Genomic DNA, 5,632 nt, shown 5'->3' on the forward strand with positions numbered 1-5,632 from the left:
ATATATGCCTATTTTCTTGGGTTTGGATCTCTTGTATTTCTTTCCACTTTGTAAGCGATTCAAGATCCTTTTCAAAAAATATTGTGTTTGTTTATGTGTATGTCTATGTGCTTATGTATGGAGTGTATACTGCATCACATGTGTAGATATGAGAGGACAACTTTATGGATTTGCTTGCCACCATCATGTGAGACCCAGTGGCACAGGTTGTCAGGTTTGGCAACAAGTGCCTTTAACCATTGAGCCATCTCACCACTCCTTGATGTTCTTTTAATATATGTGTTGTTGTTGTTTTTTCAATAATTAAGGAAGCTAGTTTGTGTTTCTGAATATGCAAGATGTACTGATTGAGGAAATAAATTTTTAAATTCTATGATTCTGGCAATATAAAGATCAAGAGAGAAGGAATGCTCTTCTCCTGTGAAAAAATAGCATTAAAGATAAGTAGTTGAAGTTGCACTAGGATAAGAACATCCATGCACATACAAAGCCTATACCTGAATGTGTTTTTCTCAACAATAATCACAAAAGTAGGATACATAAACTATACTTTGTTTCTGGCATGTATAACATACCAAGAAGAATGCCAGATGTGAAATTATGGCTTTTGATGAACCATCACAACAAATGGTTGATTACAATCTTGTAGAAGAATAACACTTTAGCAATCAGAAATAAAATAATATTACAGATAAATTATTTGTGAATTCATAGATATGTACCAGTTTATTTTAAAATAGATTACTAGTATCACATTGGAAATCATATTGAACATTATTGAAAATAAGAAATGTTTGAGGTATAACTGAGGATAAAATGGTTCTGAAGGAATATTCAGAGTGGATTTGAGCTCTCCATACAAACCTAACAACCCAGAGACAAATAAATGCATAAGTACACAAATAAATAATAGTAGAGCTATGAAAAAGAAAATACCACTTCATGATTAGAAAAGATACTAACAAACTACTTTTTAAAAAGTGAAACAACAAAAATTTATAAATTTTAGCTGAACACATTCAAAATAAATCAATTGATTGACTATGTCACCTCACTATTTAGAAGAAATTATTTAAAATGGAAAAATTAAAAAGCAACACTAAAGATTAAAGGGTATTTAATAAAACAGGGCCTGTAAGTTCTCTAAGGTAGTGTGATGAAGAGGAAATGTTCACCTAAATAATCTTTCCTCTTCAAGTAGAAGAAACTACAGAAGAAAAAGTAGTTAAGTAAGCAAGCTTTGGGAAAAGGTGACCACCATGCAAATTTTAGTTCTGTCAGTCAGTAATTATGCGACTTTTATTAAAGTCATTTCATTTTATTAAGTCTTAGTTTGTCTAATTTTATTTTTATAAATGAGATAATGTACATAGGGATATTATTGAAAAAAATGTTCCTTGTAAATGCTGCTATTAATTCATAAATATCCTGTACTCTGAACCAGACAAGTTTCACAGTCTGTATAGATGACTGCTGAGTTAGTTATCTAAAAGAATGTTCTGCTCTTTCAGAGTTCTATTCCCATCATTCTTCTATGAGCCAGCCAACTGGGTTTTATTGCTTGTATATAGAGTAAACCTATTTATTCCAACTTCTTTGTAGTGCCTTTATTTTACCAAGTAAAGTTGTTATGTGGCTAGACTGATATTTTCAGCCCTGAGTGATATTCAGAAAAGGCCCCTCCCTTTAGACTCCACCTCTGGGCTCCCTGGCAACACTAGAAATAAAAGTGTTTCCTTAAGATTTAAGGAGTTCCTGTGGGTTTCTTCCTCCTGTGAACACTGCATCTCTGCCCTCTGGCTTCAGGCTATCTCCTCCGTGCCATGGCCCCTAAATGGCAATCTGAGATCCTGTCTCTGCCCAAAAAAATCCAAATGGGCTCCTGTCCTGAATCTGGAGAACACATCAGCCTCTCCTGTCCAGAAAGGGGAAAAGAACACCAAGAAGCAATTCGACATATTGATGAAGTTCAAAATGACTTAATAAAGAAGCCAGTAAGAACATTTTCAAAGCAGAACAAAAATATAACAAACTCCACGAACCGTTTTTTCATAAGAGGTCAGAATTGATCGCCAAAATCCCAATTGTTGGGGTAACATTTGTCAAGTGTCTGAAAGTGCTTGTGGAGGAGGATGAGGAGGCTCTGCTTTATTTGACCAGAGTGGAAGTGACAGAATATGAAGACATTAAATCAGGTTACAGAATAGATTTTTATTTGATGAAAATCCTTACTTTGAAAGTAAAATTCTCTCTAAAGAATTTCATCTGGATGAGAGTGGTGACTCATCTTCAATGTCCACCGAAATCAAATGGAAGTCTAGAAAGGATTTGACAAAGTGCTCAGGTAAAACGCAGAATAAGGACAGCAGGAAGCTGAAGCACGAAGAGCCAGAGAGCTTCTTCTTTTTTTTTTTTTTAATTAATTTATTCTTGTTACATCTCAATGTTTATCCCATCCCTTGTATCCTCCCATTCCTCCCCCCCCCCCATTTTCCCATTATTCCCCTCCCCTATGACTGTTCCTGAGGGGGATTACCTCCCCCTATATATTCTCATAGGGTATCAAGTCTCTTCTTGGCTACTTGCTGTCCTTCCTCTGAGTGCCACCAGGTCTCCCCCTCCAGGGGACATGGTCAAGCCAGAGAGCTTCTTAACCTGGTTCACTGACTGCTCTGATACAGGTGCAGATGAGTTAGGAGAGGTCATCAAAAATGATAATAGCTGAATCCCTCGCAGTATTATTTGGTTTGTGATATGGACGAGGATGCAGAAGAAGGAGGAGGAGGAGGAAGGGTTGGAAGATATTGAAGAAGGGGAATAGGATAAAGGTGAATAAGATGATCATGATGAAGGGAGGAAGGAGAGGAGGAAGAAAGCAAGGATGACTAGTACAGAAGACCGATGGATTTCAACCTTCCTTTTTATTTTGTTTTTACTATTTTAAATTTTCTCCAGTCCCTGGGAACAAGTTGCAGTCATTTCCCTCCCCCACCTCTTGTGCTCAGTGGCCCTGTTTTGAGGTCTCTCTTAACTCCATGATTCTCAACTAATTTGAAAAATACCTTCAGCAAAATGCAACAGGAAAAGAACCTCCACTTTTCTGTTCTAAATTCATTTTTAACCTTTCTTGTCTCAAAAACTGTGGATTTCTTTCTTGTCTCAAAAGCTGTGGATTCAATACCAACACTGTGCTTTGTTAGGGGGAAAAAAAGAAGCCCTCCAGCTCTCTTGGCTCTGCTTGAGAGTGCTATGCCCTTCTGTATTAGAGAATAGAATTTTAGGTTTTCCCTTTCTCTGTATATTGGGCTCAGAGTTTACACCATGTCTCTATGTGAATAGAGACAGTTAGCATTTACTAGCATGTATCTGTCTACTTTCTCTTGTTTATTTTTAAAAAAAGGAAAAAGAAAAAAGGGGGTATGGAAGGTCAGCAAAGGGTGGGTTTGAGGTGTCTGGTGGGGTTAAATGAGCATTTTGACAACATGATTATACTTTGGCATGTTTAATTGCAATGTTGAAAGGACATCCTTGCAGTTTAAGGTGACAATTTTAAAATAATATTCTCTCCCAATGATGACTTGAGCCCTGTCACTCAATGGGAGAATCAGCAAAATCTGTAGCGTTTTATTTAGAGTTGACATTCTCTGTTGTAACTCTATTTTGAATTTTTTTATTTTAATTTTTTGTTGGTTTTCACTGGAAGGAAAAATATGCTCATTTTAAATGTTGAAGCATACAAGTTGCCTTGTTACAAAAAAACCAATGTGTACATTAAGGACCTGATGCTTTTCTGTCAGAAGAGATGCTCAATATGACCTTTAAAGTGTGACCTGCATAAGGACATCATGTCAAACTTTGTCTCCCTAACTTGGTATTTTTTGATATGCACTTTGTAGGATGACCTCAGGGCTATGCAGACTGAGTTAAGGGGATTTGAATTATGCCTTAATCTCTCCTTAACTGAGTGATATGGGTGCAGTTTGTTGTCATGGACTTATACCCTTGATTTTTATCTCAATTTCACAATTTTAAAAATGGGCCTTTTGTTACCTGTATATTATGACAGCATTTGTTCCCACTGTTTTACTGACCTGTTGCTCTAATGCCATCTGTACAAAGGACTGCGGCTGCTGGCATATCTTCATTGGTAGTGTGAACTGGCCGAGAAGGTGGGCTGTCAGAGTAAGCATTCCTTGAGATGATCTGGAGTATTCAGGCCCAGTTTATGTAGCAGAAGCTCTCAGATGTGACTCTGAGTCTGGGTGGATGAAGAGCTCCGTCTGCTCAGTTCCATTGTGCAGAGAACAATGTTTCAGAAGCTACCTGATGTGTAAGCTTTCTAATGCTGTAAAATAAAGCTAAAATTAAATGCCACTTTTTCAGAGATGATTAATGGACAGCCTGGTCAAATTCAAAGCTTTTTGATGAATAAAACTTTATAAACAGAGCTACTCCATCAATAGGCATAGTGTAACCAAAATCTGTCTAGATGGATAGTGTGTAATTTCTGTACAGGCCTGTTTAGTAAAGACATCACTGTATATGTCAGGAATCTTGCTCCAATAAAGGAAAGTAAAGATACAAAAAAAAAAAAAATTTAAATTACTATATGAAGCACTGGAGGTGTCTGGACCCTTTCCTTTTCTTTCCTTTTCCTTTCTTTTCCTTTCTTTCTTTCTTCTTTTTTATCTTCATCATCATCATCATCTTATTATTATTATTCTCTCTTTTTTTTTTTTTTAGCAAAAGGAGCTCATGTATTTCAATCTAGCCTCAGACCAGCTACATAGCAGAGGATTACCTTAAATTCCTTCTCATATATCAAATCAAGCTGAGGGTTCCTCTTAACAAGCTTTTTAAATTACTTAGAATTCTATTGCATATTGATGCACTTATCTTGTTAAAAGTGCCCCTAAAATTGTATAATATGACTATGAATAGTGATGTCAAACATGTACTTGGTACATGAATAATAGGAATAAGGTCTCCATTTTCTATTGTTTTACCATTGACCGATGCTAAATTTATCAAAGATCTTTGAGAGACTGAAATATTTGGCTAAACAAGAACAAATAAAAAGTTGAAAGAAAGAAAAGAAACCATTAAACATTTAACTAGGATCCCCTGCTAGGAGAGACATATAGTTTAAATAATTCAGGTGATTTGGGAACCTTAAACTATCTAAATTAGTACTGGTTGTCACCAATTCATTTAATTCATGTTTAGTTCTTTATTTCATTTTGTCTGAAGGAACATTTATTGTTGTAAGATGAATTATTTCCTCAAATCGCATTTAGAAAGCCATTCTTAATGCTGTCAGACAGCTAGAAAAAAAGGGCTCTCCAGCACAATATTCTCTTCATAATGAGTAAGCTGGAAAAGATTCTATAGTACAATAACTAAACATAGAAATATGGAATGGATGATATAAAGGGTCTATTTTCAGTTAATCTGGAGCCCTATAAGACCACATGAACATTATTAGCATGAGGCTGGACTCTAACAATCATGGTCAGTTAGTTGAAATTAGAAAACATTCATGTCTTTGGTATAAAAAATATCAGTCTACTAAGCAATGCTATAAAATATAACTAATAGCGAGCATTTATGAGGTGTGATTTAGTCGTGTTCT

At 35.7% G+C, this 5,632-nt stretch overlaps 1 pseudogene; it reads left to right on the forward strand.

The window, feature by feature from the left end:
* The first annotated feature begins 1,823 nt into the window (after positions 1 to 1,823).
* LOC127185341 (protein SET-like) lies at positions 1,824 to 2,889 on the forward strand (annotated as a pseudogene).
* Positions 2,890 to 5,632: the final 2,743 nt, after the last annotated feature.

Source organism: Acomys russatus, chromosome X (genome assembly GCF_903995435.1).
Source record: "Acomys russatus chromosome X, mAcoRus1.1, whole genome shotgun sequence".
NCBI lineage: Eukaryota > Metazoa > Chordata > Mammalia > Rodentia > Muridae > Acomys > Acomys russatus.